The sequence below is a fragment of the Nesoenas mayeri genome, assembly GCF_963082525.1.
Source record: "Nesoenas mayeri genome assembly, chromosome: 3".
Lineage (NCBI taxonomy): Eukaryota > Metazoa > Chordata > Aves > Columbiformes > Columbidae > Nesoenas > Nesoenas mayeri.
This window is the reverse complement of record NC_137544.1, coordinates 89,247,421-89,258,055: the sequence shown is the minus strand read 5'-3', so window position 1 is coordinate 89,258,055 and position 10,635 is coordinate 89,247,421.

Sequence of the window (10,635 nt, the reverse complement as noted above, 5' to 3'; positions counted from 1 at the left end):
CTTCCTCTGTCCCTCCACACTGCCAGTGCCACGTTTAGAAAGCTTCCAGTTTAGCTTCTCTATTTTTGTACTTAGCTTGTTCTCTTCCCAAAGCAAAGGGCGCTCAAAATAACAGTGGTGAAGTGCAGCTGAGTGCAAATTTAAGGGCCAGGTGTCCCAAGACACTGCCGAGCCTTGCTCCAAGCAGAACTGTGCAACACACTGGGCATTGCTCAGCTTCACATCTGCCACCCGACTGCACCAGCACAGCCAGCAGGCAAGCTGCCCAGCGCCTGCAGCTCTCTCAGGTGCCTTCCACACAACACTTGCTCTATCGAGCGAAGCTTCACACTTCATTACTTCTCAAAGGTTGCTTCCAGGAGAACCCCGAATTAGAAACAGTATTACAGAGACAAATCCTTCATCAGTAGTTCCATCAAAAGAGCTGGCATAGAGCTTATCCTCGAATTCTGGAGAACCTGCTCAAACCCAGAAACTTGGTACTACTGAGCTGCATAGATTTAGTCTTAAAAATAAATGCAACAGAAACTCCCTTCTATACCCATGATACATACAGGGTGGGCAGCTGAAAGGCCAGAAAAAGCAAAGTTTCTAGTTGCAACGTCAAGGGCAGTTTGTCTGCAGTGTGACAGGAGGCAGGGAACGAAGAGAAGTAGACAGCAGAAGGGTCGAGCAACTGTAAAGTTCTTTCAATATTATGCTTGGAAAAAAACAAAAACAAATGCCATCAAACAGACAGACAGACAGACAGCCGCTCCATTAGTAGTGCCCTAAGCCAGTTACCACCACATCGTGGCACAGTTCCATCCCTGTCAGCAGAGCTGTGCAGCCTCACACCAGACAGAGGCCTGGCCAGCAGCATCTGCTCCTGCAGGCCTGGGAGACATGGGTGACAGCTGTGCAGCTCTGACTCTCCACTGCTGCCACTTGCCAAGGCCTTAACAAACTCCCCTTTCGTTAACAAGGTCATTTTGGCACCCAAGCCTCCCCATGTGCAGAGTTCCAGTGAGTCTGGGATTGCTGCTCTCTCAAGGCAGCATGTAGAGCACCATCCTCCCTCCCTCCCATCCCATCCCATTCCCTCCTCACTCCTCCCCAGCTGCCACCCACAGTCTCCCTGCTTCAGAGAGCTGCACTTCCCCACCCTGGGCCTGACACTGAATGGAAATGTTTTAGCTTTGTGCAGCTCATTTGGCTTCTGTAGGTCAACTCCTGGGGCCATCCTCAGCCCAGATCCAAGAAATGAGCTGAGGGAAGGGAATAATATCTGCTGCCCCTGAAGCCTCTTCTCTCCTATTGCAGCTGGCAGCTCGAAAGGCTCCATCCTGCCAAGACTGAATCTTAATGGGATCAGTGGAAAAGACGAACTGCTGCCAGGGCAGCCCTGATCCCAGGCTTATAGAGAAGATGGGCAGAGGTTGCCCAGCCCCACAGGAAAGCAACTTCATTACGGTTTGCAAAAAATAAAATAAAATAAAATTCCCTGCAGACCTATCAGTGAAAGCAGGAGGCAGAGGCCAAAGAGGAGAGGAGATGGCTTAGCCAGGTAGTTTGCAGGGAAGGAGCAGGTCTACACCATGGGAAAAATCCTCCCACCCTTGCAGTCCACAGGGCAGGGAAGCCACCAGCAAGGCCGGGGGCTAGCTGGCAACCCTGAAGTGAATTCGAATACTGCAACCAGCCCTGAACAAACACACAAAACTATCACAGTTGCCCAGAAACGCTTCTGCTGAGAGCTATCAGAAAAAGGACAAGACAAGCTTTTGAGAGAAAGGCCAGAACAAAACCTTTTCAAGCACCCTGTCTGAAAGTGGCACAAAACGCTACGTGATGATTTTCCCAAGCCACACAAATTTCAAGCCTGCTCACTATAAAGACCATTGCCATGGCTCACTCATACCTCTACAACTAGGCACAGTCTAGCCACCCCTTTGGCTTTGAGGAAGCACCCAGAAGCACCACTGCCAGCTCCTAATGCACCCAAGTTGGGTGCTCCTGACCCCATGTCCTCAAAAGCAGTGTCCTGTCATCCCAGTCACTGTCTTGTCCCAGCACCAGTAGAAATGCGAAGCAGGAGTGGAGCAAGGTGAGCAGCCAGTAGTCTGGGCAATTTTGAAACCATTTGTTCCATCTTTCAGATTGAAGTGCATCTCTGAAGTCCCCACATCAGAGGAAGGCCACTGTGGTAAGGTCTTGCTTGGACTAGGAGTGTTAGAAGAGCTCACCTTGCTGACTCAGGGCAATGAGGTTACCAGCAGCTTATGGAACAGATGCTGTGCAGGCATTTCAGAGCTGCTGGACCTGAGTAGCAAAAAAGGGCTCTTGCTCTGGTAAAATGGCTTTAACGGGATTTTCCAAAGCATGTTTGCTGACTGACGGGCACACCCGGGACATTCAGCCATAAGCAACACAACTGTGTGCAGAAGGCTCTTGGCCAGCCAGACTGAGAGGAGTCTTTAAGCAGAAGTTTCTCACATTCATCTTTATAGCCTGCTATTCCCTCCTAGGTCGCTGAGGATGCCTCAGAGCACATCCTTCTGAGATGTCCCAGATGCAGCCAAGGCATGGCCAGCAACAGCCCATCACCGGTAAACCGTAGCTTTTGCAAAGCTATGCCAGAGAACTCTAGCTGAACCTCAGCAGCTGGAGGGGGTTATCATTTCCACTGTGCCAAGGCTGGTATTTGAAGGTGTTTTTATTTCTTTTTAATCAATCCACATGGCCAGCTCCAGAGGCGGCTGAGGGAGAGGAGAGAGGCGGTGCAGCCACTGTATCTGTACAAAGTAGTTCCACATGCAAGCAAAATGAGGCTCAACTCAGTGTGTGTTTTGCAGTGCCGTTATGGGCCGTCATTCCACCTCCATGAAGCTGTTATTTATTTACTTAAAGACTTGCATTCCCTGGAAAAAGATGCCCCAAGATAGCACTGTGTTTCTAAAATTAAACCCAGCTGGCTGGAGAAGGGAGGGAGCAAGTACTCCTGTGCTCCCACCAGCAGCAGGAACAGGGTTTCCTGTGCCCCAGCCTCCCCCACTCTTACTGAGCTGCAGGAGAGCCTGGCAAAATGCCTCCCATACCCTCAGCCAAGAGGGAGTTCAGCTCTTCAGGAAGCCAGGCTGGGACCAAGCACCTTACCAAAAAGCAGGAGTGCCACCATTTCCACAGGGAATGAGGGTTTAATAGCAGTGATTGCACCCTCTGAGCAACCCCAGGAAAGCCCTTGGCCCCCTGCAGGACAGCAGACATCCACCAGGCATGTCTCAGGTTTGAGTGTGGTCAGGAGAAGTCCTTTAACATAGTTTGTGGGGATAGGCTGGATTCCTGAGCCTCAACTCCTATCTAACCTGGCGAAGATTTTCTTCCAGTTCATGTGTCACTGGTAGCTTCCTCCTTACCATGAAGATCATTTAGCCCTCACTGTTGTAACCTAAGTTAAGAAACTTGTTTTCACAAAAATAATTTATAGAAGGGAAGAAGAAAACCCAAGTGTTCCTCCAACCTTACACGGCACCAGCAGGAATTTCCACCGAGACATGCTCTTGGCACCTGCTCCTCTGCCCAACACCCATGCACAGGGACTGCCTCGACATCAGCAAGTAGCTCAGTTCAGAAAGGAGGCCATCAGCTCATCAGAGCAGCTGGTGCCGGAGCCGCTGTTCAGGGGTTTTATGCTGGCCTAGATTTAGCCTCATCCCTCAGACAAAATGTCTCCACATATACACAGCTGAAGCTCTCCAAAGGACTGCTTGGACACTGGAGGAGTTCCCTGTGCCTGTCAGGGCTGGGAGCATCCTGGAGGTGTTCGGGAAGCAAAGCTCTCAGGAATGGTAGAGGTCATGCTATGAGGAGGATGGTGAGGTTCAGCCCCAAACCTTGCTGCTCTGCAGCTCATGCAGATGTGGGACAAGGAAAGATGGCAAAGAAGTCTGAACCAGAGGCAGAACCAGCAATGGAAGATGGAAACAACTGATGGAACTGAAGAGTAACAGGGAAAATGGTAAAAATGCTGGTGAAGTCAGGAGTGCCTGTGGAGCTGGTGCCTCCAGGTGCATGCACCTGTATCCACACGGGCTGAGAACCATGCCCTGTCCTGGACACCAGCAGGAACTGCTGCTCCCCCAGCTATGAGCAGAGACAGTCCCTGGAATCCCACAAAGCTTGCTACAACACAGGCAGGAAGAAGAGGACAGTCCCATCACTACAGGCCTGGACTGTGATCCAGGAGAACCTGACCACAGGGATATGTACCAGACCAACATGTCATGCTTGATAAGTCACTCAAATTACTGTTTGCAGATCAGGACACTAATCCACTTTCCTGTTGTTCTGTGTGCTCAGCAATGAGCGCCTGGAGACAGATTTGCTCACTGGATTGCTCTTCACCTCTGACATGCATCTGGAGAAGGTAAAATTTGCCACAAGATGGAGGGGTTGCTTTTAGCAGATGTGGCTTTTGTTCCTCACTGTCTCCTAACTGTTAGATGAAGATTTCACTTCTGCCTACCAAGGGACAACCTCCACCTGTGTTTGGGACAACCTAGATCCTGTTCTAATGACTACAAGAGGAGTTCATGGGTGGCAAATCTCATTGTAGGGCTGAGGGAAAGTATGGGCAGGAGTAAGAAAGGAAGAGAGCTGGCCACCACACCTGCAAGAAGTTCTCAGAAAAGAGCCTACCCCTCATCAGAGCTCAGCTGTTTCTGTGATTGTGTCCATTTGCCCATAATTATACTGGTTCTGCTCTGCACAGCACTAAGTCAGGTCTATCAATTGCAGTCTAAACTCTTGCTGCCTTCCTGTTTGGATTAAGGTGCCAGCACAGGTTAAAAATTAAGAGTGCTTCAATATCTGATTTATCCCCTTCCTCCTCCCATCCCACTTTATGATGTGCTAGTCAGCATTTCCCTAGGAGAGGATCACTCAGGAGCAGCCAGAGAACTGGCAGCTGCCTGACAAGGACAAGATTGTGGCTATGGGACAAGCTGCAATTTGTAGTGTATTTCTTTGACCGTGGTGCAAGTCCAAGACAGGCTTGCTGATGCCTCCCAGCACTGACACCCCAGGAGCTCGCATGAGATCAGCATCCCCAAGGTCACAACTAGCTCTGGTCCCAATGTCACACTGCCTCCTTGCTGGAGCTGCTTCTGCGGTAAAAGGCTGACCGTCCCCATGACTCCAGAGACAGCTTCAGCTCTCCAGCTGTGGGAAGAGCCTCCTGTTCCCTTAGGGAGAGGCTTTCATTTCAGCGACCAGAGCAAGGGAAGATGTTACCATCATTTTAAAAAGGCAATGCTGTATGTTTAACATTTGCTCCCTGGATGAACAACAACTACACCACCAGCAGCTAAAACAAGGAGAATGATGGGAAGACAGGAGATGCCATCTGATCTGCCTGACAGCTCCAGCCACATTAGAGCAGCGCCTGCATGCAAAGCCAGGCTTAGGGCAGAGAAAGAGGGTTTGCACCAGGAAAGATCCTCTTTCAAGGGGCTTCACCTGGAGCCCCAGGTGCTCAAGTTATAGCGGCTGATAGTGCCACAGAGAAGGGGCAGCAGACCCTCTCAAGATGGGCAAGCAAAGGGTCATGGCAGCAGAAGGAACTTGTGAGGGCACATGAGAGAAGTGAAGAGGGAACCAGGAGCAGAAGCAAGAGGTAGTTTACAGGAGAACGGGGCACGGCTCTGAGAAGTTATTTTCCTGTTTGGTAGCACAAAAAGGAAGAAAACTCTGGAGTGGACAATCTGCCTTCAGGAGGTAACTAGCTCCTTCTACAAAGTAAGAGCAGATCCAGACTTGCTTGGAGACACAAACAGTCTGTGTTACCCAAGGAAATCCTTCACTTTTATAATACCTTATTGAGAGCCCAAGGGTGGGCAAGCACTAGGCTGATTCCTGCTTCTCCCCCTGGAAAGACCTCATGACTCTACAGAGGCCGAGATGACTGTTTGTATCCTACCCAAAGGCCATTGCACACAAACAGGAGGCAGCAAGGCATGGCCTGCATCAGGCCTGCTCACAGCCACAAGAAGAAAAGAGATGCTTTAGAGCAGCATTTCTTATCTGTTGAATCCAGGGATCACCTAACCTTCTTGGGGAGAAAAAAAATAAATCCATCTTTGGTTCTTTTACAGCATTACCACAGCGCCACAACCAAATTAACAATATCTTTAAGCAGATAGACAATTCGTTTCCCTCCTATTTTGTTTTCTTCCTTTTGTGGGCAATTAAACCCACAAAAGCTTTGGATCTTTTTTTTTTTCCTTACTCAGCCCCTGTGCACAGATCACTGATAGCTTTACAAACCACTGCCTTTGCAGGAAGCACAAATTGCACAACACTGGCAGAGTATGAGAACCAGAGCATGAGCTGTGGCATCACCACAGGCAAGTACTCAGGTAGTCTCTCATGGCATATCCAAGCCAATTCTTACAATACTCCTGATATTTTAGAGGGTGATAAAACAGAAGCTTTACCCCTGCAGACCCACTGGCAAGGCAGATCCCTCTACTTATAAACAGACAAGCAGCAAGTATCTGTATTTCCCAGGTCCCTTCGGCACAAGACCCTATTATCTCAAGAAATCTGACAGAGTTCCCCCTCCTCAGTGTTTTAAAACCTCCACAGGGGACAAAGAGAGAAGAGAGCCCTTCTCCCTACAGGGACAGGCAGCAACATCACATAGTTTGCAATGCACTCACCTCCCTGTCTGCCCCATGGAGAGGGGTGGCCAGGGCTAACATGCACCCCACTCCCCAGATGCCTGCTGCCTCTGCAGGACTTCTTTGTCCTTTCCCTGCTTAGCAGCTGCCACAGTCATTGGTGGAACTGCTCTAAATAGCCATTTCCATTATATCTTCATGAAGGGAGCGGATGGCAAAGGTCTTGCTGTAACACAACAGACCCAGCCACTGTTGGTCACAGAGATTTCAGCCAGACAAAAGCCTTTTTCCACATCTTGCACTGTGCAATAAATTATGAAGTAATTTTCCCCATTCCTTCTCCCCTGGTTATTTTTTTAGCTAATGTAATTATAGACATGTTCTGCTTTCATGAGCCCTGCAAAAAATTGGCTCAGCACTGCTGTTCCCCACATCTAAAACAAGGTAGGGAAAGAATGTTTCCTGGGTTCCCACATTAAACTAACCATAGCATTTCAGACCCCTCTGAACTCCCAGGGTTCAGTGCTGTCATGGTAGGAAAGACACAGCAGCTCTCCCAAGGCTAGCCTCCAGCTCACTGCAAACCCTGCAACTCACACAAAGATTCTCCAAGACAAAGTGAGAAGAAACGTTGACTTGGAGGGAGAGATGCAGCAGCACAATTAATTGCTCATTTTAAAATCCACCATTTAAAAAGAAAGAAAAAAAAGGGAGCCTACAGATACTAGTAGCTACCTGACATGTTATCTCTAGGAAGAGCCAGGTATGCAGGCATATGCATGATGGCATACGCCAGCAAATGATTCAGATTTAGCCAAGCATCTTCCAGGCTCCGGCCCTGCAGAGACAGCCCTGGTCAGGAGAGGTGGCAACAGCTCAACTGAAGAAGGAACTGCAGAGGCTGGGGATAAGCCCAGATGTTAAGGTGCTCCATTCCCCTGGGCAGGCCAGGTGCTAGGCCATTTGGCACCCCTTTCCTTGCCCCAGGTGACCACAAACAGTGAGGAACCCCAGGAGCCTTCCCATCTCACAACTGGTTTCCCTCATCCATGCATTGGGAGCTGCCTGCAGCTCCCACCCCCATCTGCAGCCTAGAGGTCTCTGTCTCTCCTCCAGCAACAGAAGCCAGGATTCTTTCAAAGACGCTTAAGGTGTTTGTTGGGGTTTTTTGTTTGGTTGGTTTTTTTGTTTTGTTTTTTAACAGCAGAAATATACCTTGCCAGGAAACAAACAAAAAGATTAAAACCAGGTACCGCAAACTGACATCCTACTCTCATTTAGTCCTCCTCTGCTTCATTCCCTTTCCGAGGCACATATGAACAAGGCATTTTTCCTTTTTAATGCATCTTTACAGCACTATCTTTATATGAAAATTCAGTCTGCCAGGCTGGTGCTCATACAGACCAGCAGACCTCCAAAATGGACAATAAGCGACATTTTAACAGAGTTACATAGCTCTACAAGCAGCATCACCCTCATCTGCTAAGCAATCTGTTCTGAGGCTGAGGGAGAGGTGGGGTTAGAATAAAACAGAAAAAACAAAGGAAAAAAAAGGACCCTACCCCCTGATGAGAGTCTGACCAAAGTAAAGATAAACAGCAGCTATGTCTCAGAGAAAACAGCAAGAAACCCATTAGCTACAGAAACATCAAACAAAGCCTATCTAGCACAACAACACTGAAAACCAAAGTTCTGGGCTTTGGGAAGATGAAAAAAAAAAGTATTTAATTATTTTGTTTCCTAGCAGTAGAAATCTGTTCCCAAAGGGCCAAGCAGACTTCTCCCAGAAAGCTCCGTGTCTACTATGGCAGAGAGGAAAAAATCATCTTTGTTTAAACAGAAACCAAAGGTCAACGCAAGGGAAAACCAATGAATAATAGAACCATAGCCCTTCCCAGGAAGAGCAAAGAGCAGCCCCTTACCCGCCTACCCACTCCCAATCATTCAGAGCAGCTAAATCCCAGCACTAGTTTTGCTCAGAAAAAGCTATCAAGCACTTACCTTGGTTCTGTGCACCGATGACCAGGGCAGGGGGGTTCACAAGCATGAGGAGATGCCAAACAGGAAGCCAGCAGGATGCTTCTGTACTGGACACACCCTGCAGGGCAGAGCACCAGCCCCTCATTGCATGCTCCAACTCCCACCAAAATTTTGAATAAAGAAAAATCTTCCTGTTAGAATTCAAGCAGGATGCCTCTCTGGTTGTTCAAAACAGACAGAATTCAAATGCTGCTGGGTTTTGCCTCTGATAAGAGGAAAAGCAACAGTGTAGCCTCCTCTGCTAAAACCCAGCTGCTAGAGAAGGCAAGGAGGTTCCTCCATTTTCATCCTGCCTCTGCCACTCGAGTGCCACATGGATTGGAGAAAAATCTCTTTGCCTTTCCATCTGTAAAGTAAAAACCTTGTAGACAGACTTTTAGCAAAGTCTGAACCAAACAGATTAAAGCAGAGAAACCAAGAACTCTTTTAACAAATATAAAACAAAAACACTGCCCACAACACTCAGACTCCCATCTACTGCTCCTCAGCCTGTGCAAGCACTTATCCCCTGATTGCTTTTGCTCGTTTCCATGGCCCTTCCCACCTGAGAGCCAGAACCAACAGCTGGGGCTTTGCTGGTGGTCCCTGGGAACCCATGTACTGCAGGAATGTGCTGCAGAACCAGCAAGGCTCCCACCCAAGGGAAGACATGATCTTCTCAGGAGCCCATGGTTAAAACATCACCCTTTGATGGAGCTGAAGCAAACATGAAAAGTTGTGGCTTAAGGATGAATTTTGTCAGTAGATTATTTCTGTTAACAGAGACAGGCAGATCCACAGCTGCACACGTTGTGTCTAAGATGAAAACAAGAGCTCCAAGGAATTCCTCAGCATGTCCCTTGATTCACCCACAAATCAGCCCTAGCCCTTGCGTGCCTCCTGCTTGTCCTGCTGTTCTGTGTCCAATTTCTCTCACCCCTCCCTTCCCATATCCTTGAAGGCTTCATCCCCATGGTTGGCTTTCCTGGCTTCTTTTCAGCTGGCCTTATTTAACTCCTTCCCTTTGAAGCTATCCTCTCCTGCGCCCTCCTCCTCTGAGTCAGCTCTTGCTGTCAGAATGTTGCTCAGTTAAGGAAGGGAACTTGTGGCCTGAGCTGCAGCCCTGCACTCCCTCTCTTGAACTCGTTGTGCCCAGACATGGATTATGAACTCTTACATAGCAGGACTATCTTCATTTTTTTTTTTTAACTGAAATCCTGTATTCCCTATGTTGTTCCGGAGTAGCAGTGAAAGAGTACTTTACTCATGGTCTTTTTAAAAGGACCCTTGGATATGCTAACCTGGTGGTCCCGTGGCTAGCTTTTTACCATTGTAAGGTGTGGGGAGGATGTGCTTGTGTTCCACCACTTGTCTTGTTCCCCTAGACCAACCCATGAAGTTTTTCGTCAGCTCTGCACTGACTGTGTCACCTAAAGAGGAGCATGCTCTTCGCCAAAGAGGAAGACCCAGAGCTTCGCAAGGTGTACCCAGAGTCCAGCTCACCTTTGAGATTTTCCAGTAAAATGCACAGACAACACAATTGCAAAGAAATTTGCTAAGACGTGGTGGGGGCAATATATCTTTAATTTTTTTGCTTTTGTTTTTTAGTATTACAGTATATTCTTATAAAAAGATACAGATAAAAAGGACACTACAGGATTTGTACATTTAATTCACTTATAGTCTTAAACTGACTAAGAAATGAGGATACGCCAAGGCATTACAGCAGCACACAACCTCCTACTTCAGTCAGCAGCACTGGACTTTCCAGCTTGGCAGCCAGGGGCACCTCTCAAAGCAATCTGTGAGCTTCAAGCTGAGCAGGTTTGCAGGGGAGGAGAATGGTTGGAGGTGGGGATGGTTGTAAGGGATGTGTTGAGCACAAGGCAGCTCAGGTACCTGACATCCCCTTACAGTTCTCCTTAAAACTGCAAAGGCTTTTAAAGAGCCTGTTTAA